Raw genomic sequence first — 25,461 nt, 5'->3', positions numbered from 1 at the left:
GTTTTGAAAGAACTTCGTGGTTCCCATGGAAAAGTTGCAAATATTATATTGATGCGCTCAAAACCAGTCCAACGTCAGAACTAATGCCAAGGCATCTAAAAACAATAATGTGACCAGAAACAATGTCATTTATTATGTTGCCAAGCTAGGCCTCGCAAATGTTAGCCAAATCGGGTCCACTAATACCCACCCACATAGTAGGGTGTCTTTAGTGCCCATGCTTGTTGTTTAATTAGGCCTTGAACATGATTCCTTACTACGGAGGACTTGCATTACGAATGAGTTTTCTAGTTAACGGTGGTGTTCCTGTTAACAAACCATTATATTTGGTGGTTAGAAAATAAGAGTGAAGAAGTGAACTTTGGTCTTTAATGGCAAGTAGGTTCATATGGAATCATTTTCGCTTCAATGGAGACTCAAGTATGCACGACACTGAAGGGACTTTCCTTTCAGTCGACGGAGACAAGGGTACCACAAGAGCCAGAGAGGGAAAGAGAACGGGGGACCTCTTGGTGTCAACGCCTTGCCGCCTGCGGGGCTGTGCCCCGAACCGTGCAGTTTTTGCCGAGGTAAACAATTGGGCCATTTGAAAGTTTTGCGGATAACAAAAACATGACTCACTTGCATGCTTTGCTGTAAACAATCCAATGCAGCACTGAAATTTGTGATTTGCAGATAATGTCACAGGTAGGATAGATAACCTCTACATTCTCAGAGTTCTGTCGACTAAGGGGCTGCCCAAAGATTACACAGCAGGATGGCGCCCCGCTACAGAGCACCAGTATATGTCGTACCATAGCCTCCTTAATACTGACAAAGCCTGGCATATTCCCACGGAAAGCGGTCGCCGAAATGGAAAAGGTGGAGTGGCATACAACGGAGAAGAATCTCGCCGCAGCGGACGCGAAACACGAAAGAAGTATGATTCGGGTCCTCGCCACTGCAAAAGCTGTGTGCTGACGTCCAGGTTCCCCGAGGAATGGCCCTTTAATTCTCTGTGCTACCAAATCCTCACGCTCCAAATCTGTGACCAGGCACTCTATGACTCAGTCGTCAAACTGGCAGGCTTTGTGAGTATAGAGGTGCTATGGTCATACTCTAATCTACGGGGCACGGCATCGCATTGGAAACAACGATGTCAATCCTTTTCTACGTCGTTCAGGTGTTGGTGACAGCTGCATACGCAACAACGTCGCCCGGTCATCCTCACGGACACTTCTTCGACTGTGATGGCCTTTGGATTGTCCCAGCGAGTGACTCGACAACTATCCCGGTGGCACCAACGATCGAGTCACCACGCTTGGCCTACAACGTGTATGGTGTCTGGCGGACGTCACCGAACAGCTATCTGGACGCATAGCTACTTAAGCTAGTCAGTCAGCGAGGCCAGTTGGGGCGAGGCATCGCATTGGAAACAACGATGTCAATCCTTTTCTACGTCGTTCAGGTTGGTTACGTTCCCAATTCTCACTGCCACCGAAGTAACAACCCCTGTTTGATTGCGGTGTCGTGCCCCTACGACGTTTCTGAGTGTCGACGCCGACTGTTTATGCTCCTGGCGCAGAGTGCGCATGCCGTTTACCTAGCATTACTAACCCTGCAATTGTCTCGAGATATCGCAACCAATCCCGGACCAGACAGTGTTGATTCCCAAGTGGCTAATATTTTGAGCATTGTAACTAGAACTGAGATTGGCCAAAGCCACATGCTTACCGAAATTAAGAAGCTCCAGGACGCCCAATCATCAACAGATGTGGCAATAAAGAACCTCAAAGAAAAGGTAGCGGCGATAGAGGCCGATCTAAGTTCTATGAGGACGGCTTCGGATGGGAGCGGAAGCATTTCGGTATTTTCCAACAAATTTGTATTAGAGTTATCGGAAGTAAACGCAAGGTGCGACGATGCTGAAAACAGGCTTCGGAGATCGAACTTATTGTTCTTTGGTATCCCTGACTTGCAAAATGAAACTTGGATCCAATCGGAGGCAACTATTTTGAGCTTCTGTGAGCAACGGCTGGGAATTAAGCTTGACCCGAACGACCTTGAGCGGTCACATAGGCTTGGAAAGTTTTTACCTAACAAAAATCGGCCCATCATTGTCAAGTTCTTGCGTTACAAAGATAGACAGAACATTCTCTTTTCAGGCTTTAAACTAAAAGATTCTGAGTACGCTATTCGGGAAGACTTATCGGGCGCTGTCCGCACCGCTCGTAACAAACTGTACTTGTTTGCTCGGTCTCACAATGAAACATTCAAAATCCGCTATGATAAGCTGAATATGAATAATAAGTGCTATAAATATGACGTTACCTTCGACTCTGTTACAGAAGTCTCTAGATAACTGAAGATTCCTAACGTCACACCCTTTCGCCCAGCTGTGCACGCGAGGCAGTCAAAAAGTTTGAACTACAGTGTTACATTTACTAATATACGCAGTGTTATGACTAAACGTGATGATATAAGTGCATTCATTTGTGACAATAACTGTAGCATTGTCATTCTAACGAAATCCTGGCTGAAACCCGAAATAAACGACAACGAAATTTTTCCTGATGAACTGCAGTTTGACGTTTATCGATGCGATAGGATTTCGAAACGAGGAGGGGGAGTACTCCTCGCGATAAAAAAATGTGTCTCCTCATTTTGTATTCGAGCCTGTCCTTACCTAGAGACTGTGTTCGTCTGCATTACATCGGCATTTAGGCAAACCATAATCGGCGCATGTTATCGGGCGCCAAGTCGGGATAGTGATTATTGTGACAATCTGCACTCTGTTTTGCTTAACATTCAGGGCCTTTACCCGAAAGCGCAATTCCTAATCTTTGTCGACTTCAACTTTCCAGACATTGACTGGGTTAATTATACCACAAGCGGGTCGAATGATGCTATAAAAATTTCTCGATAACTGCTTGAACTTCAACCTCATCCCAGTTGTTAATCAGCCCACTCGTGGTGATAACATTCTTGATCTTGTCCTTACTAGCTCTCCGGAACTTATAGAAAATGTTGACTCTGTTCTAGGTTTATGTGACCACAATATCTTGCTCATTGAGCTATCAATTCACGTCCTCACGAGGAACCCCACAATCAAAACAATCCGTGACTTCAACAAAGCTGATTACGTGGCAATAAATCAGCACTTATCTTCCTTTTATCAAACATACGCCGAAAACTTTTTTTCAATGTCGGTTGAAGAAAACTGGTTACATCTTAAAAATAAAATAAACAGTCTCACTGAGCAGTTCGTCCCCACTGTCACTCTGCGGAGCGACAGGAATAGCCCCTGGTATAACAAAACACTGAGTTCATTGAGCAATAAAAAGAAACGTTTGTATAAAAGAGCGAAACGGCTGAACGTTAACTCTGTTTGGAATGAATACTTTGTGTGCCTCAAAACTTATACAAAAAGTATTAGATCGCCAAAACAGATATTCTTCTCTTTAGATTTACCAAGAATTTTGCGCTCTAATCCCCAGAAGTTTCGGAAAATATTTTCGCCTAGAGGCACTCATTCGATTCATCTCCAGGACGAAAATGGAGTCGCTGTATCTGAGCTTCATTGCGCTACTGTATTAAATAATTATTTCTCTTCTGTGTTCACTTGTGAAAATACCTCTGATATTCCATGTTTACCCTTGTCCGACTTTGTACCTATGGCTTCCATTGACATTTCAGCCGATCGAATACTTCACCTCATAGAAAGATTAAAACTAGCGTCATCTTGTGGTCCCGATAATATAAACCCGAAAATTCTTAGCAATACCAAAGTTACATCTAGTGAGTGTCTTAAATTGATCTTTTCTCAGTCACTGGAGCAAGGTTGCTTACCCTTGGACTGGAAGCTGGGCAAGGTCGTTCCAGTCTTTAAAAGCGGCAATCGTAAGCTGCCCTCGAACTACCGTCCCATTTCAGTAACCTGCATTGCGCCCAAACGTCTTGAGCATGTAATATTTTCTCACGTTATTTCCCACCTAGAAGAAAATAACTTTTTTTACAATCGCCAGCATGGTTTTCGGAGGGGCTTCTCGTGCGAAACGCAACTTGTAGTGTTCACTCATGAACTTTTCACTAATACTGACTCACTAAGCCAAACAGATGCCTTGTTCCTTGATTTCTCGAAGGCATTCGACAGGGTTCCTCATCATCGCCTAATCGATAAACTTTCTTGTCTTGGCATTGACCCTCTTGTTGTCTCCTGGATACGTGACTTTCTTTTTTCTCGTACCCAGTTCACTGTTGCTAACAACCATAAATCAAACTGCAGTCGCATTACTTCTGGGGTTCCTCAGGGATCCGTGCTTGAACCTTTACTGTTTCTAATATTTATTAACGATTTACCTAACTCAATCACGTCTAGCATCCGTCTCTTCGCGGATGACTGTGTTCTGTATCGCAAAATTAATTCTCACAATAGCCATCTTTAGCTTCAAAGTGATTTAAGTTTAATTTATGCTTGGTGCTCCAAATGGCTTATGTCATTGAATATGTCAAAATGCAAGCTGGTTCGCTTTACTCGAAAAAAAACAACAAGCAACTTTTCATATTTTATTGGCTCCGACCTAGTTGACTCTACATCTTATAATAAATACCTCGGTGTAACGCTGACAAGTGATCTAATCTGGAACAACCATATCGAAACTATTGTGGCAGAAGCTTCCCGGACTCTGGGGTACATCAAACGAAATTTGAAAGAAGCGCCCTCTCACTTACGAAAATTGGCCTACGAAACATATGTGCGACCGAAATTGGAATACGCATCAGCCATTTGGAGCCCACACCAAGCCTATCTCATCAGCCATCTTGAGTCCATCTAAAATCGTGCTGTTAGATTTATCCTAAACGACTATTTCCCAACGACTAGTGTTTCATCTCTCAAACGTCACCTCGATATCCAAACTCTCAACGTACGACGTAAAATAACACGCTTAAGTTTGTTTCATAAGGTTTACCATTTTCACCCAATACTACGTTCCTCGCTGCTTCTTCCTCTTAGCAGATCATCATCCCGGCTAAACCACTCACGCCATGTGTCGCGGATCACTGGTCGCACTAATTATTTTAACCAATCTTTCTTCCCACAGACCATCATAGACTGGAACGACCTGCCACCTGATATAGTGGCCATTGATGACCCCACCTTTTTTCGTGATGCTATAATTTCACGTTTTTACTAAAAATCAATCATTTAATTTTTTTCACATCTTATGCAAGCGCAGCATTGTTAGCTGCAACACCTGGTGCTTTGTTCTTGTATTTTTTCATGTATGACCCCCCCCCCCTTATGTAATGCCCCTGAAGAAGGGCCCTTAAAGGTACAATAAATGAATGAATGAATGAACTTCTTTTTTTTTTTTTTCAGGGAGAGAGCATCTTTTTGTTTGCATTCTTAAAAAAAGAGGGTTAGACTGTTATGATTAAATTGGTGCGGACCACCACTAACAAGCTCTGTTTGCTGTCGTCAGGGCCTACGCTATTCTTATCAATGCCGATCTTCGCAAAAGAAAACAAGATAGGGGAAGGGACAAGAGCAGAGGAAAGCCGTGCCGTTTGCGTGGTTGATGTAACTACTCATGCTAAAGAAAATCACATGCAACTATGGTTGTTTAAGATAAATCTGTTTGAAAGGGTGTCTTCGCTATGTCAATCTGTAAACATATTTTTTTTTAAAGCTGGAGACCAAGTGAGATAAGTATCATCCGCTGCCTTCTCAACTGGTTATTTTAATATTTTATTAGGAGTAATTGGCCATGACTTCAAAACAAACCAAAGACAAGATTCGGGCTCATGTTGGAAGGCGGTTCTTTCCTCCCAAACTTCAGAAACATTTATCTAAGCAAAGATGATAAATAAATTACTATTAGTTTTAGTGTCCCACCATTTCTGCATGCAAAAGAGGCCTATATCCATACAGCACACGAAATGTTATAGACCGACACGCGGGCTTGACGTCACGGAGCTGCGGCGGCGCTGCGATCGGGCCGGAGCCGGAAGGTGTGGGCAAAAGGGCGCACGTTCCACATGGGCTTCATGGCATTTCAGCATGCCGCGATGCTGTGTTGCCATTAATTGCACCGAAATGTACAAGAAATGTAGCCGATTGAGATCCGCAAGTTCCCGGCAGACTCTGAAAGGCATAGAAGGTGGATAATATCCGTGGATCGAAAAGAATGGTCGCCTCGCGCGAACGACCGTCTGTGCGGCAAGCACTTTCGTGAAGGCAAATGCGGCTTCCATTTCAATCTCCGTTTCGAGGCTTGCTTATGTGCAGGGGAACCGTTGTCTGATCGAGACCACCCGGGTTTTGTTCGTACGCTGTTTTCGCACAAAGCACCGGCCAAGCGCTCGTCGGAGGCTCGCTACGCCCGTGCTAACCAGCAGAAGGGGGTCGGCGACAGAACGGCAGTGTTGTAAGCGTTACCGAAAAAAAGTAACGAGATACGTTACTCGTTACTTGCAAATAAAAGGTACGCGTTACTGAGCTACGGTACCTAAATATAAAAGGAACGCGTTACCGTTACCGATCAAAAATAACGCACGTTACTCCTGCGTTACTTTTTAAATTATGTTTTAACACAATTTACGTTTTTGACGATGCAGCTATTGCATAAGCTCATTTTTCAAGAAACATTATGTTCATGCAGAAACTGAACATAATTCCTTTATCTCTTTTTACGGTTTAACCTAAATACTCACAAAAAAAGACGCAAAGAAAAACATGGCCTCACGCCTAAAAACACGGAGTAGTAAGAAGTAACGTAACTACGTTACTTGAAATAGTAACGTAGGTACGTTACCCGTTTTTGTGCCGAAAAAGTAACGAGTAGGTTACTACGTTACTGAAAAAAGCAACACGTTCCTGGTAACGCCGTTACTTGTAACGTGTTACCGCCAAGACTGCAGAACGAACGAAGCATTACTGTTTGTAATACCCTGTGGTCATGAGGGTGGGAAAAATATCATACCTTGACTTCAAGACGCTGTGTGTATTTATTTTACTAATAAATACACTTCCGCAGACCCACAGTCTGCCGATTCCGCCGGCAGTGCTGAAACCGACTCGAAGTAATCGTAGGCCTCGAGAGACTTGTACGCCTGCACGTGTCGGCAGTGAACTGGCTTGACGAAAAACTAAATAAACGACGACGTGAGCCGCCGACTCCGGTGGCAGCGATTTCCCGTCGGAAGTCCAGCAGGCCTTGTTTACTGCGTACGGGTCCTCGAAGGCAACGCCGTCCACGCACAGTTTGTTTCGATACCGCTGCCGTTCAGGCTCAGGTAGCGAGCTCAAGTAGTCGGGCATAGCATACGACATGGACCGCTTTTGCCCACATAGCAACCGCGCATGCGCGGCCTTGCGGCCGTGTTGGTAAACAGAGCCCCTCCGCGTGTCGGTCTATAGGATACTTTGTAGTGCAGAGATGCATTATTTTGTTACTCAGATAAAAAATTGTGATGATTACTACCTTGTAGTAGGCCTTGTACATGAAGCATTCCCTAACATGCACACAGATATTAAAGCAAGCTTTAAGCCCTCTCTAAAGTCCATCGTGGTTTGCTTTCGTTACAACTAAAAAGGGAGCACAATAAGACCGGGACGAGAGAGGAAGAAACAAGTGCTCAATACCAACTAGTTTATTCAGAAAAAACGTCTTCCCTTCCTTCCTTGTCCCTGTCTTAGTGTACTCTTTTTTTCATTGCAGCCGCGAAGCAGCTTGCCCAGCAAAGAATTTTATAATGCATTCTTTGACTGTACTAGACAGTCTCAGTAGATAAGCCCCAGTCTTGCCTAGCACCTAGCTTTTGCAGGGTGCTGCAGAACAGGTTCAGCTAGACTTGGTACCCTCCCCTCTTTCCTCAGTAGGGACCATGCGCCCTGTGCTTCGAGTGCTCTCAGTGCACTTACTGATTTATTATTTACGTTCCCTTTGAGCCTTAACAGTAAAAGCAGACAAAGCAGCAGCAGTCTCCCCCGCCCCTCCACTCTCTATTTCTCTCCATGGGAATATTTTAGGTTCCTCCTGATGGCTAAAATAATTTTGAATGCAATAGTCTGCATTTTTTTGGTGTCCATCTGTAACCTGATACATCATCAGGGTGTCTACCAACCTGAAATCCTCAGGGAAATCGTCAAAAAATTGGCTTCATCAGGGAAAATGACCACTGAAAGTGGAACGGCGATACGGAACAAAACTTGACGGTTGCGCATGGGCACGACAATGCTGAATAATGTTTCCGAATTATGATCCTTTGACCCAGAAGTGGTCAGGAAGCATTTATCAAAATAGTCAAAGGAAATTCTAGAAAAGTCAAGGAATTTGAAATCAGTAATTTGGTAGACACCCTGATGCACCGGTTCCACCGTACGAAATACTTCACAATCAAGTGAGAATTTGGGAAAGCGAAATATAGAAAGGCAGCAATAGGCGTCTGCCTCACTTGCCTTCACTCTGCTGCATGGACGTTCCATCTATGACACTGTGGGCACTTAACATGTCTTCGACAATTTTACTTTGCTCACCTACAACTTCGTCTGACTTCCAGAACTTATTTCTTATCATTGGCTTTTTTGTCCCCAGGACCGACTAACGATTTTCGGGAACCCGGCGCTACTTTTCGCTGGAAAGCACCCATGGACATCTGGCAGCATGTGCGTTGTCTGCGAGGACCCATGAATCGACGTCCTGAACTTTTCAGCAAGAGTCTCTCGGGTATTAGCTATGCACTGAGCATAGAAAGGTCAGTATGTCGGGGGGAATCGACGAAGCACACAAAGATTTCGGTAATGGACCACCCTTCCATTCTGAAGTTTTCGAAAATTTTTTAAGGGGAAATGGAATCCAACACAAGTGTTGCGCTCCGTTTCATCCTGCAACGACTGGTGCAGCTGAACGAGCAGTACAAGTGCTCAAGCAAGGACTGCGGAAACAGACCGAAGGGTCATTACAAACGAAGCTTTCCCGAGTTCTGATGGCTTATCGTTGCACACCACACACATCCACTGGTTTCGCACCATCAGAACTGTTGTTCAAGCGAAGGCTTAGAACAAGATTGGATCCCCTTCACCCAGAGAAGTTATCGGAGTTCCAAGCTCAGAAAGAACCACAAAGGAAGTTTGAAGAAGGAGACGGGGTTTTGGTGCGAGACTACCGAAATGCAAAGAGAAGTTGGATTCCAGGCACAATTATCAAGTGTCTTGGGAGAGCGCACTACAAGGTCAAGGTGCCGAACGGAGTTTGGGGGAAACGACACCTCAACCAACTTCTTCAGCGACCAAGCCAAGTTGAAGGCACCGGGGAATCCGAGTCAGATACTCTGTTCATTCCCGAACAGGAGGAAAGTAAGTCAGCGAAATATGGGAAATCAGATTTAAAAACAACTGTCTCTCCTCTGGGTGCCCGAACAACGTCTGAAAGCGCGGAACGCCGATACCCCTCGAGAGCACGCAAGCCGGTGTCTTGGTACGGACTGTGATTAGTCTGAGGGAGTGTTGTGTCCAAGAGTAAACACACGGAACGAAGAGGAAGAAAGGAGCTCGAGCTGACCGACGCGAGCCAGAGAGCCAGCCGAAGGCGGCCGTCTGCCGATACCGGAATCACCCTGATTGTAAATAGTTGTTCTATGTATACTAAAGGTTTATTCGTAACGACTACGAGTACTCCATGGCCTTAAAAACAGCTTTATAAGACCATGAAGTAATCGTAGTCGTTACAAATAAAACTTTAGTACACATAGAACAACTATTTACAATCAGGGTGATTCCGGTATCGGCAGACGGCAGCGTTCCGCTGGCTCGCTGGCTCGCGTCGGTCAGCTTGAGCTCGCTTCTTCCTCGTCGTTTCGTGTGTCTACTCTTGGACACAACACTCCCTCAGACTAATCACAATCCGTACCGAGACACCGGCTTGCGTGCTCTCGAGGGGTATCGGCGTTCCGCGCTTTCAGATGTTGTTCGGGCACCCGGAGAAGAAACAGTTGCTTTTAAATCTGGTTTCCCAAGTTCCGCTGATTTACTTTCCTCCTGTTCGGGAATGAACAGAGAATCTGACTCGGATTCCCCGGTGCCTGCGACTTGGCTTGGCCGGCGAAGAACTTGGTTGAGGTGTCGTTTCCCCCAAACTCCGTTCGGCACCTTGACCTTGTAGTGGGCTCTCCCAAGACGCTTCAGAATTGTGCCTGGAAACCAACTTCTCTTTGCACTTTGGTAGTCTCGCACCCAAAACCCCGTCTCTTTCTTCAAACTTCCTTTTTGGTTCTTTCTCAGCTTGAAACTCCGATAACTTCTCTGGGTGAAGGAGATCCAATCTTGTTCTAAGTCTTCGCTTGAACAAGAGTTCTGATGGTGCGAAACCAGTGGATGTGTGTGGTGTGCAACGATAAGCCATCAGAACTCGTTAAAGCTTCGTTTGTAATGACCCTTCGGTCTGTTTCCGCAGTCCTTGCTTGAGCACTTATACTGCTTGTTCGGCTGCACTATTCGTTGCAGGATGAAACGGAGCGCAACACTTGCGTTGGATTCCATTTCCCTTTAAAAAATCTTCAAAAACTTCAGAATGGAAGGGTGGTCCATTGTCCGAGACTTCCACGACTTTCTCCGCAATCGTGCTCGACATTACTTCCACTTCTAGCAACTTAGAAAAGGCGACGGTGACAACTAGAAACTTTTCCCCTAGGAACGGGCCAGCAAGATCAATATGCAGTCTTTCCTAGGGTTTTTCGAGTGTCGGCCAGTGGAAATATTCTCAAATTGGTTGGTTCCGAAATTTCTGACACAGAGAACACTCTTCGACTGTTCTGACAATGTCATTGTCTATGTTGAGCCATCAAGCCTGCAGTTTTGCCAGACTCTTCATGCGCACAATGCCGTCATGTATCGCATGAAGCTCGTTCAGTACTCTTCCTCGGCATGCGTCTGGAATAACAATTCGTCGGCCCTACAATAAGCATTCTTCCTCCACCATAAGTTCCAACTTCCTCTTGAAGTATGCTTCCATATCTGGACTTACGTTCTGAGGCCATTCGGTCTGAATTAATTTTTGGTGCCTTTCTCTCCTGCCTCCTGCAGAGCCTTCGTGTCTACTGGACACAGGTCTAGCTGTCTCAAGTAGAAACGTGTGGCATAGTCATTCACTTTTTCTCCTTGCCCATCAATTGGCAGGCGAGATAGGGCATCTCCGTTGAGATTGTCTTATGATTTCTTGCAGACCATTGTATATTGATATGCTGACAGAAGCATTGCCCACCGTTGCAATCTTGCAGCTGCTATTGTTGGAATGCCTTTCTTGGGTCCAAGGATGGTTGCCAACGGCTTGTTGTCGGTTACCAAGATGAAGTTACGTCCATATATGTAGTCATAGAATCTCTTCACTCCAAAGACGATCGCTAGAGCTTCCTTCTCTAGTTGAGCATAATTTTCCTCTGCTCGAGCAAGTGTCCTTGACGCATAATCAATAGGAGGCTCTGTCTTGTCCGGTTCCACGTGCGCTAACACGGCTCCAACTCCAACTGGGGAAGCGTCGCAAGACAAAATCAGTGGTAGCATTGGATCATAGTGAGCCAACACTCTGCTCAAAATTCCCTTGAGTTCCTGGAATCTCCTGTCGCACTTTGGTGACCAGTTACACGGCACGTCTTCATGCAGCAGAAGCGGGAGCGGCTTTAGAATCGTATACAATTGGGCACGAAACGTCCGTCATAGTTTACAAGTCACAGGAACGATCGTAGCTCGCTCACATTCTTGGGAACCGGTGCTTCCTGTACAGCCTGGACCTTTTTCCTCATTGTGCTTATTCCAGAACCGCTAACTGTCTGTCCCAGGTAGTCCACCTTGTCTTTCATGACCAGGCACTTCTTTTTCGCTAGCCGAAGTCCACGATCCTTCAGGCGCGTTAGTACTTCGTGCAGTCTCTCTAAGTGCGTTGTATCGTCCACTGCGGTTACCAAAACGTCGTCCAAGAACGCGGAGACACCTGGAATCCCTCCCAATAGTATCCCCATTTGTTTCTAGAAGAAAGCAGGTGCAGAGGCGATCCCATAAGGCTCGTATCTGTACAATCCCTTATGCGTGTGTGGGGTGACATACTGGCGAGACTTCTCATTCAACACCAGTTGCTCGTAGGGGTTTCTTAAATCCAACTTAGTGAACTTCTGCCCACCGTTCAAAGTCGTGAACAAGTCATTGGCTGTTGGCAGAGTGTACTGGTTTACTTCAAGTTGTGGATTTACCGTGAGCTTGTAGTCGCCACAGATCCGGACCTCTTTTTCTCCTTTTGGAATGTTGACTGTAGGCGTTGCCCGTTCATCGTAGTTTATTGGCTCGATGACGTCTCTTTTTACCATGTCAATTAACTGTGCTTCGATCAGATGCTGGAGTGCAAAAGGAACTTTCCGGATTTTCATGAACTTTGGTTGGGCGTCTGGCTTCAGCTGCAGATTGACTTGAACTCCTTTGAAGCACCCTAGTTCCTCTTTGAAAAGTTCGTGACACTCGGCCAGGATACCTTCTAAGAAATGTGCATCATTCACAGTATTCACCTGGAGTGCTGGCATCCACGTCTCGTCCAGGACTTGTATCCAATTTCTTCCCAACAGTGGTGGCAACTCTGCATTCACCACGACTAGTGGCAGCGTCCAGGTCTTCTGCTTGCTTGTGACATGGACATCAGCAGTACCACAAACGTTGCAGCTTTGTCCTGAGCAAGTGCGAAGCTTGGTTCTGAAAGGCTCCAGCGTACGAATCTTCAATTTTCCTTGCAGCCGCTTTGGAATCACTGTCACCGTGGCTCCGGTGTCCACCTCCATCTCCAGAGTCACATCATTAATAAAGACGCTTTTCTTGAGGGCTGGTACAGTCAGTATTTCCGCGTTTGTCCGCAGGACTATATATTCTTCCGCTCCCTCTTCCTCTTTCAGCTGTTGCACCGCTCCCTTTTCTTTCTTGGCTGGTCCTTTGCGTTTGCCTTTTTCATGATGATTTGACGTTTTCCGTCTTCTTTGTTGCACGCTGCTGCTTTTGCAGGCTTTCCGCAGGTGACCCCTTTGTCCACATGCGTCACAGTCGTAGCCTTTGTAGCGGCATTCTTGAGGAGTGTGGTTGGTTTTGAGACAACGCCAGCAGGCAGCGTTTGTGCTTCCTAGTTGTTTCATTCGTCTTCAGCGGTGGCGCGTGCATCCTTGAGAATTTTCATTTGGTCCTCGGCCGCTTCCAATCCCGCTACCAATTTCACAGCTCGTGTCAGCGTCAGATTTTCAATTGTTAGGCACTGCTTCTGGGCCATCGCGTGATTGAGACCACAAACAAATCGGTCGCGCAGTTGCTCCTCGAGTTTCTCTCCACATTGACAGGTCTCTGCCAGCCGTCTTAGTTCTGCCAAATACGTGGTTGCGGTTTCACCTGATCTTTGATCCCGGTTTCCAAATTTGAAGCGCTCAGCTATCACTAACCGCTTAGGCGAGTAGAATCGACTTACGAGTTGTACGAGCTCTTCGTAAGTCCTCTTGCTCGGTTGCTCAGGAGACGACAGATCCCGAAGTCTGGAGTAAGTTTTCTGTCCGATGGCAGTGATCGAAACAGAAACTTTCATCCGATCGGTCTTGATTTTCTTGTTATGCAACTCGAAATACTCTTGAAGGAGTTTCTCGTACTCCTCCCAGCTTGTTCCTTCCTCATAATGTCCAATCGAACGAGATAGGTCGTCCATGATGCACAATACCTGGTTCGGTCGATTCTTGCCCTGGTAGATCAGGCCTAGGTTGACTCTTTGTCGCCACTTTGTTGTGTTTATAAGGCCATGGAGTAATCGTAGTCGTTATGAATAAACCTTTAGTACACATAGAATAACTATTTACAATCAGGGTGATTCCGGTATCGGCAGACGGCAGCGTTCGGCTGGCTCGCAGGCTCGCGTCGGTCCCAGCTCGAGCTCTCTTCTTCCTCGTCGTTTTGTGTGTCTACTCTTGGACACAACACTAATAAGCACAACCTAGAACGTGCTGACTGTCCAACGTACCAAAAACAGCGTTTTGAAATGTGGTTGCCCTATTGGAAAAACTAGCATGAAAATCAAACTGGCCAGGCTGGTAACTAAGCTGGTCAAACTGGTTAATGTGGTAGTCAAACTGTTTTAACTGGCAATCAAGCTGGTTTAAGATGGGCAAGCTAGAATTTAACTGGTCAGTCTGGTTTAAGTAAGCCGCCTCGGTGGCTCCGAGACGAGAGCGCTGGCCTGCGGATCCCCATGTGGCGGTTTCGAATCCCGGCCGAGGTGCCCGCAATCTGATGGAGGCTTAATGCGGAGAAGGCGCCGTGTAACCGAGCTTTCGGATGCACGTCTAAAGTTCCCCAGGTGGTTGAAGTTAATCCTCAGTCCTCCGCTGGGGCGTGCCAGATGCCCGTCGTTGGTTTGGCACGTAAAACTCCCAAATTTGACTCTGACTTTGTTGGTTTAAGTAAAAGTAATCATGGTCTAACTAGAATCTGGTTTTAGATTCAATCTTGTGTAGCTGAGAGCCAGTCTGGTCCTAACTGGTCAAACTGGTCGTACTGGTATTCCATGGAGCCAATGTGGTCAAGCTCCGAGGCAAGCTGGTCATGCTGGGAGACAAGCTGGTGAAGCTGGTCGAACTCATAATCGTGGTGGTCAAGCTGGTCTTGCTGGGAGTGCACATGCCAACGTCGGCTAGAGATGGTCGAACTGGAATTGCTGGGAGCGCGCGCGCGCAAAGGTCTGTTTAGGGTGGAACGAGGCCACGTCCTGTTTTTTGTCCTCTCGTTTTTGGTAGACGACCGGGCGCGTCAGGCGTGCTGCAAGCTGCCTTTGTGTGCGAGAAAAGAAAAAGACAGAGAGAGTAGTAGGAACGGAGAATTTAAGACCTGTCTGGCTAGCTTGGGCAGATTTTCGAAGGGAGACTACTTGAACAACGGTGCAAGCGAAGCGGGTTCTGAGGAGACAGCGTGCGGCAGTCCGTTCAGTTCGGGATGAGGTAGGACCTCCCGACTGAGGCGTCGCTTCGTGTCTTCGAACGTGTGTGTGCGTGTGAATGACGGTGGTGCCGAGGAGTATCGCCAATGCCATCCAAGCCACACGGATTTCCTCGCCTCTGCCGACAACGCAAGGGGCCGCTTCGCCCCCATCAATGGTGGGACTCAGGTTCGCTTCTCGCATCTGTGTAGTGTTTTCTTTTGCTATTGCCTGTTTTTGGAGCGTTTCTAGTATTTTTTGTGTTGAGGGATGAGCAATCTTGTTTTATTAACATTGTTTGCTTTGCACCGAGAACCACTGTCGGTGCATCGGTTAGTACTGTGTCAGCACCGAGGATATGTAGCATCTGAGCTCATGTGGGCAGGCCGCAAATACGAAAATAATAAATTGTATGCCGAGTTGGCTTTTCTGAAGAGTGGCTTGTTTATCCTGTGTATTAATTTAAACAGGTTAAACCGGTTGGTAAGTCCACCAGCATGACCAGTTTAACCAACATTACCAGCATGCCAAACTGGGCATGCTGGGGCAATAACCAAGCTTGAAGCTTGGACCAGATCAAATAGCATGACCAGTATAACCAGATCAACCAGCATGACCAGTATGACTAGATGAACCAGCATGACCAGCATGCCAAGCTGGGCATGCTGGGGCAATAACCCAGCTTGAAAGTGGGACCAGCTTAAGCTGGTTTTTAATAGGGTGGTGCCGCTTTCCGTGGGAACCACACGCGGAAAACCGTCAATATGCTCTAGGGTAGACAGAATTTCAGACCCATGAATAAAACATGTTCCGTACGCTCGTACAGTCTGCTAGCACCGGCGAAACTCTCCAGGAGACCTTCTGCCCCCCCCCCCCACCCAATCCCGTCTCCGTATTTGTTCTTCCGTGGGGAGGGGCCATTGTGCTGCCGCACAACGAATGACTCCGGTGTTTGTTTACCATCGCCACACGACCGGCCGGTTATGTTTACACCGCGCAGGGTACGCCGCCGGTGTAACGTACCGCCGCCGCAAGTCTGTGAGATATCACTCTTGCGCTCGCGGATGTAACCTTCGGCCTCACTTTCTGCAATAAGGGGGCGGTGAGGAGGGGGGGGGGGGGGCTGCTACTTATTGTGTTGGCTAGTCTGCATCTAGAAGCGCTTGTTTTCCTCCGGCGACATCTTCAATTATGCTCCGGCTTGGAGTCCAGCTATGCCATGCTCTACAATGGCATAATATACCGCCGGCTTAACCTTCCGTTCACGCCACGCCGTCCGTCGGTCGGGCCAAAAGCTTCCGTAACATGGCTCGGTCATAGCGGTGCCTAGAATAACGAATCGAATCACGAGCCAACGACGGAGAATTCACAACTGATGACCAAATTGAAAACTTGAGCCTTTCTCGTATGGCGCCCCTAGACAATCGAAACACTTGGAAAAATGGAGGGACAAGCAATAAAGAGCAGAAGTTAACACTCTCAAAACGAACCAGATACCTCCGACACCTCTGCGAAACGCGAGACTGACGAGACGACAACCAGACCGGGAAGGGAAACGGAAGGTCCCGGAAGCAAAGACAAAACGAACGACAGTGGCACAAAACGATTGAGGGAGGGGGGGCACCGAACGCCAGGCATTCCGGCTTGCCATTGGCTTGTCCAAAGGGGGTAGAGGAAAAAAAATATTAAGACAACAAACGTTTTTGAGGAGCATGTCTCGCCGCGTCTCCGTGCACCGCACCCGCGATTCTTTTTCTTTTTGTTTCCCTTTGGCTTGGTTATTTTTCTTTTTTTTTTTTCGCGTGAACACTTTTGTGGCACGCACATTTTTTTAGCCAGTTTTTGTTGTTTGTTGGGGTGTTTTGCAATTTTCGCTGACGGGATTTCGAGGTATCCGAAGTCTGTCTTGAAACCTTTCAAGATAAGCCCCGACAAAAGGCATTGTGACTATAGGAGCTCATTTCATGTCAAGGAAATTTTTCGAGTTAACCACTATTTCGAGATAGACGTGTTCGAGTCAACGAGGTATTACTGTACAGTATTCATTGGCAATGTCAGCCACGTCAGCGGTGAAAATAAGTTCACGTGTTATATCTAGAGTGCTTCATGTGCCTTGGCATTAATGACCAAGTACTGATTCTTTGGCATGCGTCGCTCGTGTACCACCAGTCGTTAAAGGGGTACTCCGGCCGTTTTTTGAGCGACCTAAACGAATTGCATTTTCTGACTACCCGGACTTCAGTCGTCATGGTACACTATTTATTTTCTCGAAATTCAAAATAGCAATTGAGAAAACCGTAAATGAAGATGATGCTGAAACCAGCATTAAAATTTTTGCGCGCTCTTCAGTGGTGTGACAGCACACATGGTACAGACTTTCGGGTCCTGAACGTAGTCTTAACCAGAGTATGTCGACGGTTTTTTGCGCGCTTCTTAGTGAATCAGTTACCAAACATTCTTTTCCCACCATCAAACGTCTTGTAATAACTTGAGAACATGGCTTACTGCCCACTTTGCACCATTTCTGTCGTCACACTTCAATGTTGCCGGTGGGGGCTCCCAGTTTGAGAAACACGATGAAAAGGAAATTCGAAAATTCAATAACTTCGCGAATTTTTTCTCTTTTCACACAGAATACTTGGGGAACTCGTAGAGCCATGTCTATCGGTGTGTTGAGCCAATTTTGAGGCAAATAAGTGACCATGAAAAAATCGCCGGAGTACCCCTTTAAGACAAAGTACCCCAGCGGTAATTGATGCGACCACGACCAGGTTACACATTTTTTTATTGTTTTATAACAAGATAATGCAACATTTGGAGATGTGTAATTACCTGTCATCAAGGGCCCATCGAGTACAATTCAAAAATAAATCAAGAATAATAATTTTTGTTAATTGCCGCACAAAAATCGCTAAAATTTAACTTTTTCGATTTTGACAAATTTCCGGGCGCAATGCAGAAAACACTTTTAACAGTAGAAAGCCAATTTATTTGTTAGAACTTCACAAAGCATGAAACACTCGACACGGAAAGTTCCAGCTTTAAAATATAAATTTAAAGGTACTTAAAAATTTGCCGTAAAATTCCTCATGTTGTAAAATCTTCTCCAGAAGCGAAGCTTGGCATTTTTATTCGCTTGAAATATATGCTCATATAAGTGAACTTTAACTAATTCTGAAAGAAAAGTACACGTGTATTAAACGTAAAAAAGTTGACGGTGTAGAAAGCTGGATTCTTTATTCTTCCAGATTTCAAATTTGCGTCGTCGCAAAATTGGGGAAATTGTTGTTTTTTTAAACTTCTCTAGAATGCAATTTTTCACACGAATTAAAGGAAGTACCTTGCGAAAGTAAGGCCTGTCCCGTAGCGTGAACAGGTTTTGTTGGTTTATATAAAAATGTAATTGAAAGAAAAATAGGGATATCACCACATGAGCGTTTTTATCTGAACACACGCATAAACTAAATTTTAGCCCCATATCAATATGGCAATGTCACCAATTGCGGAGAAGTGTGCGACCCATATATAAATATTTGTGTGTGTCAGCGCGAGCCATTCAAGACGCTTTAAACTACGTTTTCAAGAAGACGAAGGCTCGGCAATTAGCGCCGGATAATATGGTAAACCGAAACCAGTCGATGCAAATACTGTTTACTGAATGGGTAGGCAACCTGGCGCTGTCACTACCCTCGAAGCGTACCACAAGTTCTGCAAGAGCTTCCACTGACGACTGTTGAGTGGTGGCACCAGCGTGAAAGGCTTTCGCTCCGTCGTTCACGTTTCTTTCATTTGACACTCTAAACAAAAGGTGTTCTGGGCTACACCCATAGGGGGTGTAAGTGCTTGTCACATATACTACACCCTTTTGGGGGAATACTTGTACACACCAAATATGGGAGTATATGTACGCCCGTTGGTGAGGTGCACATGTACACCTTTCCTACAGAAATCTCACTCGAAGGAGACACAGGTGGACCCCATTCAATGGTGTACGGCTACACCTCTTTCAAAATGAAAGGGAACACAGATGCACCCCATTCGAAGGTGTACCATTGCACCGCTTCATAAACCCGCCTCACTCAAAGGAAACATAGATGCACACCGCACAATGGTGTACCATTGCTCCCCTTTCTACACCTACTGCTCTCGCAGGTAACAGAGGAGCATCCCATTCAATAGTGTACTGTTGCACCTCTTTCCACGCCCACTGAATTCGAAGAGAACACAGATGCACCCGAATCAAAGGTACATGGTCACAACACTTTATGCACCCGCTTTATAACTAGGGTGTGTACTTTCCGGTGTTTATTTGTGAGAAAAATCGGCGGATGTTTTTCGGTGTTTATTTATTTTCAAAACACCGGTGTATTTCGGTGGAACGTCTCACGGCGAGGCTAAAATCGGTGAATATCGGTGAAAAAAAAGCGATTGATCACAGACAGAGAGTTCCAATTTTATTCACATAGTTCATACACTTCTTTTCTAGGAAGCAACTATTTCTCACACTTGGTTATTATAGTAGATGCAAGCATACTTCCATGCTTGCATCTACACGCATGGAACGTGCTTCCGTCATGGCAGCACGTTCCTTGCGGTTCACAACCCGCAATTATGAAAACGGACGCTCCTCTACGACACGGACGTTGGCATTGTCTTCAAGGAACCAGAGCAACCTCTGAATACAGGGCTTGCACCGACATCACTTGGCCAGACACAATGAGGAAAAGGCACGTGAGAGCCTACCCTCCACTGCGTTAATTTTTCCACAAAAGGGGGCCATGGGAGACACTATGGGGGAAAGGCGTACGAGAGCTTAGCTTCCGCTGCGTTCACTAGACGCTTTTGACCCCCAGAAAATAGGGCGGACTGACGCCACCTGCAAGCCATGTATAAACACTGGAAGAATGCAGGATCCACGTGATAACACGTTTGACGAACCTCTACGGGGGGAGGGTTTTGCTAGGTCGGAAACTAGCAACGACCGGTGTTTTTCGGTTTTAACCAGGCCGAAAATGTCCAACCACCGGTGTTTTTCGGTTTTAACCGATTTTATATTTTCGTCACCGACGGATGTTTATCGGTGTTTTTCGGTTAAAACCGGAAAATGCACACCCTATTTATAACTAGCATCATAGACATATTTACAACAAGAAAACCCTTAAAAAATGTATGCCTCCTGGTAATTCCAAAAAGGCAGGTAAACGGACACACGGGATTGGTTTCAAATCTTATAGAAGTTTATTAGACAGCCATTCCATAAACAAGTACAAACTTGCAAGCAATGCGCTGAATTTCGCCAGAGAAGTAAATGCTGAAACTAGACAAAATATTTCAAAGCAAACTAGCTAAAGCGACAAGGAGTTGGAAATACAGGGTGAAACAAGGAGACGCCAGGCTCTTTAAATCGACCGGAAAATTCGGTTTCTTAGCCCATCGCGCTACGACTTTGTGCAGCGTTGCCCACAGATGGTGCTTTTTTTTTTTTTTTTTTTTTGGGGGGGGGGAATTTGCGAAGAGCAAACTTACCTGAGGAAAAAGTAAAGAAAGAAAAAGGCTTAGCTCCTATGGAAACGCAGCGACGCCACCGGTCTGCAAACAACACGGCGCCGTTTCGCACGGGAGACAAGAGATGGCGCAAGCGGTCGCGACGCCAACTGCCGCTAACGAACCAGCAGACGACGCCGAGAGCCGGCCCTTTTGCAGACAAGGAACTGCTGTTCCTTGCTGTTACCGCGCCTGTCTTTTTTGTTTCTGCGCCTGTAGCCGCCTGCGGAACGCGCGCCGCTTTTGAGTCGAAAAGATCGTCTGCTAAAAAGGCCTGCTCTCGGCGCCGTATGCTCGTTCGTTGGCGGCGTTTGTTGCACCATCTCTTGCCTCCCGTGCAAAACGGCGCCGTGTTGTTTGCAGACCGGTGGCGTCGCTGCGTTTCCATAGGAGCTAAGCCTTTTTCTTTCTTTACTTTTTCCTCGATTAAGTTCGCTCTCTTTCAAAATTTTACAAAAAAAAATGCTTCATCTGTGGGCAACGCTGCACAAAGTCGTAGCGCGATAGGTTAAGAAACCGAATTTTCCGGTCGATTTAAAGAGCCTGGCGTCTCCTTGTTTCACACTGTAGTTGCTGAAATATTAGAGGCAGCAGTTTCAGGGCAACGGTATACAGATTGGACCTATGAGAGCCTAACTAGGCTTTTTCCCCTGGAACTAGAAAAAAGTTCTGAGTAAACGAAAGTTGAAGCAAGTACATAGACCAAAAAGCTGGTGGGACAAAGAAGTGAAGTAAGCGATATAAAAACGTCGGGAAACCTCTAGAGAACACAGGCATTCCAAGCTTAGTTAGGAGTCAGAAACTGAAGTAAAAAAAAAATGGGACACTTTTATAACAAGTCGCCGAGAGGCATCCATTTTGATCAATGCGAAAATTCAGAGAAAGGGTGAGGAATGGATGATAAATGTAAGCAAGATAGATAAAAACGCAGCCCAGAAGTGTTGGGAGCACTTGAACTCCCTCAGTGAAACGACGCGTGCTAGACAGAGGTTCATACTCTCACATCAGAAGATCAATTAGACGGAGATGATGCGATACGACATATAGCAGCAGTGATGGAGGAGAAATTTCGGGAACGGGTACATATGGAAGACAGGAGAACCGAAGGAAGTAGCGTCCAGCTTGTGACATTACGGATTTTAGACAAAGAGAATGCGAAAAGGCGGAACGAAGAGTCCCTAGTGGCACGTCGACAGGCACAGATGGTATACCAATGAAGCTGGTGAAGAATTTGGGTCCTAAATCTAAGGCAAAACTAAGGGAGGTAGTGAGCTCTATGATAACAAAAGGAAATATTCCAGATGAATGGAGGCTTAGTAGGATGAGTATGCTATATAAGGAAAAGGGAGATAAGTCTGAAATTAGGAATTATCGTCCCATAACCGTGACACCAGTTATTTACAGGTTGGTTATGTAAATTATAAAGAACAGACTGGAGGAATGGGTAGATTGCGAGGGCATACTGGGCGAGTTAACAAACGGGTTTCGGAAACAAAGAACGTTGGAGGACAATATATTTTCTCTAATAGAGTGTGTAGGAATAGCGCAAAAAGAAAGCAGAAGGCTCTGGCTGGCATTTCTGGATATCAGGGGTGCCTAAGACAATGTGAACCAAAGGAACCTGTGGGACATAGTGGGGAGCTTAAACCTAGATGAAGGCCTAACAGCAATATTAAGGAACATTTACAAAGATGATAAGGTGATTATAACATGGGAAGAAAAGGAAACGGGAATAGAGATAAGACGAGTCCTTAGGCAGGGAGGCCCGTTATCGCCTTTGCTGTTTATGTTGTATCTGAGAGGATTGGAGGGTAGACTAGAGAAGAGTGGACTTAGATTCGACCTTTCGTACAGTACGTTAGGCCAAAAAATTCAGCAATCCTTACCGGGATTGGTGCTTATGATATCGTACTAATGGCTAACAACAGGACAGAGTTGCAGGAATTAATGAGCATCTGCGGTTGCGAAGGAGAGGAATTATGTTTAGAATTCAGTAGGGAAAAATCAGCAGTCATGATTTTTACAATGATGAAGTTGGGAGGCTGAAGATACAAAATATTACAGTTGACAGCTAGCAAATACAAGTATGGAGGAGTATGGATATGTGATGGTGCAGAATATCTCAGTAAGCATGAAAAGTATATAATAGGTAAGGGCAACAGAAATGCAGCTGTAATGAAAAATAGAGCACCTTGGGATTATAACAGGTATGAGGGAGTGAGAGATATTTGGAAAGGGGTCATGGAGCCTGGCTTGACTTTTGTAAACGCAGTGCTATGCATGAAATTCGAAGTGCATGCGCGACTAGAAATAAAACGGCATGGAGTAGGTAGGCTGGCTTTGGGGGCATATTGCAAAACGCCAGAGCAGGGAGTACAAGGAGACATGGGATGTGCGTCATTGGAGAGCAGGGAAGCTGTGAGCAAGATAGAATTTGAGGATCGGTTGAGGAAAATGCATGGATGGAGAGCAATGGGCTCGAAACGTTTTCAGCTATTTATACATGAAGAGTATAGACACAAAGTGGAGACAGCGCACTAGGAAATTAAAAGAAAGTTTGTAGGCTATAGTGCAGTTACACAATAGCAGGTTCCAGTTAAGAAGAAAGTTAAGGCCACAGAAAGAGATCGATGGCTAGAGGGAATGCAGGCAAAGACGGCTCTGGAAAGCTATAGATTAAGCAAAACAGTTATTGCCAAAGAAAGCATTTATGACAATTCTAGGGGAAGCTCATTGTTGTTTGAGGCGAGGACGGGTGTTCTGCGAAGCAGATCATACAGAGCGGAGTACCAAGAAATGGATACAGTGTGCACTGCTTGTGGAGAGGGGGACCAGACGGCTGAGCACTTGATACTGTACTGTAAAGGGCTTCACCCTATGCCTACCGATGACAACATAGATTTAATAAAGTCATAGGGTTTTAGAGACACCGGAGGAAGAGTTGATTTCAAGACTGTAGAGATTACCAAGCAAAGATTAAGTGAATTAATGGTGACAGAAAGCGAGAGAAAACTAGGTATTTTCTTATTAACTGATGGCAAGGGGTTTTATAGCCTCACTTTCTTTGCAGTGCGGAGTGAATATAGATTTTACATTTAAATATTCTAAGCTTAAATGGTAAAACAAAATGGCTAGGTGGAGAAAGCTACCGCCCGATCTAAAGGGCTCAGCCGGATTCATCCATCCGTCCATCCGTCAAGGACGGGAGGCAAGGGAGGCCAGCAGCAAGCTGGAGTATCTCTTTCGCAAAACTTGATATAGCTGGGCGGTTTAGGGTGACCATCTTACCGCTAGCGTAATGCGGGACACGCTGACCGGGGGGGGGGGGGGGGGATGGGGTGTAAGAAGAGAGCAGTATTTTATTTCGACTGTGGCAACTGCAAAAAAAAGAGCTTATTGTGCAGTCGGACTGGTGGAAATTTGCGGTGATGCCTTTCAACCCGAGACTTGAACAGGAGGAGGAAACATTTGTTTCTGCCTTCTGCCCCAGTCTCAGGTTAAAAAAAGTAACGAAAGAAAAAAGTAACAATCTGGGAAATTTATCTACACACGCCACGAAATGTGGCTCTGCTAACGCATTTAATATCCTGTCGTGACCAAAAGCATATTATACAGCTGAAAATTGCATTGCGGCAATTAAGCTCGTAATTTTCACTCCCAGTAATATATGTTAAGTTTTCATGCCACATATGTTGACCAAAGGGGCCTAAGTTGTAAACACGAAATCGACAGCAGCAGAACTCAATGCATCAGGAGGATGGAAGAAGCAGTAAATCTTTAAAGGCTTCTGGTTTCCTGTCAATTTTTATTTTTTCCAACATTTTCCTACGCAAATTTTGAACGTCATGTTGTTATTTTTGACCGTTTTGAGTTGCAGTTTTCTTGCCTTGTTTAGTCGTCAATAAAAAAAAATAAAAGTTTTTTACAGCAATCTTTTTTGCATTGACACTGCACGATTGGAAAATAATAAACATAATGTATTTTGAACTTTTGAGAGTTTAACCCCCCCCCCCCCCCCGGGCTAAGAAGTTCTCCAGGGGGGGGGGGGGGAGGGGGGGGGGCTGCGCTTTAACTTTTTGACAGAACTGGAGAATGAAGCTAACGAAAGACACGCTGGTATTCAATTTCCCATGTATTTTGTCAATAAAGGGAAAGTGGGCGTTATTTTGTTTACATGCCACTACTAGAAGCTCGTTACATGGCACGTAAACAGCGTCTCGGTAAGGATCATGGCCCGGGCTTTGATTTTACCAGGGGGGCACGAGCCCCGATGCCTCCCCCCCCCCCCCCCCCCCCCGCCCCGTAGTCTACGCCTATGATTTTAAATACAGCTTTTTTTATTTCTTAATCTTGAAATTTAAATAGATTCTTGCGTTCTTTCGTCGTTTGTTTTGATTTCATATTCTACGTTGAACTTCTGCTATATTCCTTTGTTTCTTCAGTAAACATCAGTTGCGAGTCAGCACTCTTTCGTGCGTGTATTCCTGTACTTAATATTTTTTTCCCTACCATTGTTTTTGAAATAAAATATCAGCTGCGTTTCCAGATGTTTCTTTGTCGGATTTATTTGTTTTTCGTGTCTAGGAGTTTTTTCTATGATATTATAGAACCCGAGATGGATGTAATATAGTTTTTTTTTTTTTTGTTTCTGAGTATGAAAATTAACGTTAGTGACACCGAGTGGCAACTCCCCATGCTATTGTATAAAGTTTTTTTGAGTTATTCGTATATTTAGAATTAACAATATTTATTTATTTGATAATACTGCAGACTCTTCCGAGTCTAAGAAACTGTACAATAAAAAAAGGCAAATTTAAAAATATTACAAGGAACAATTTAACAAAGCACAGAAACAATATATCACATGGAAGAAATCAAGGTCATTACTTACAAAATGCTTTTGAATGGGTGCAATCCTTAAACTTCCAATATTTCCTATTCTGTACTATCAAGTGTAATT

General features: G+C 45.3%; 1 pseudogene; it reads left to right on the top strand.

Annotated features, from left to right (window-relative positions):
* Positions 1-1,135: 1,135 nt before the first annotated feature.
* LOC115327180 lies at positions 1,136-2,341 on the top strand (annotated as a pseudogene).
* Positions 2,342-25,461: the final 23,120 nt, after the last annotated feature.

This window comes from Ixodes scapularis, unplaced genomic scaffold, assembly GCF_016920785.2.
Source record: "Ixodes scapularis isolate PalLabHiFi unplaced genomic scaffold, ASM1692078v2 PGA_scaffold6__148_contigs__length_123643588, whole genome shotgun sequence".
In the NCBI taxonomy this organism is placed as follows: Eukaryota; Metazoa; Arthropoda; class Arachnida; order Ixodida; family Ixodidae; genus Ixodes; species Ixodes scapularis.
This window is presented reverse-complemented; position numbering and strand designations above follow the sequence as displayed.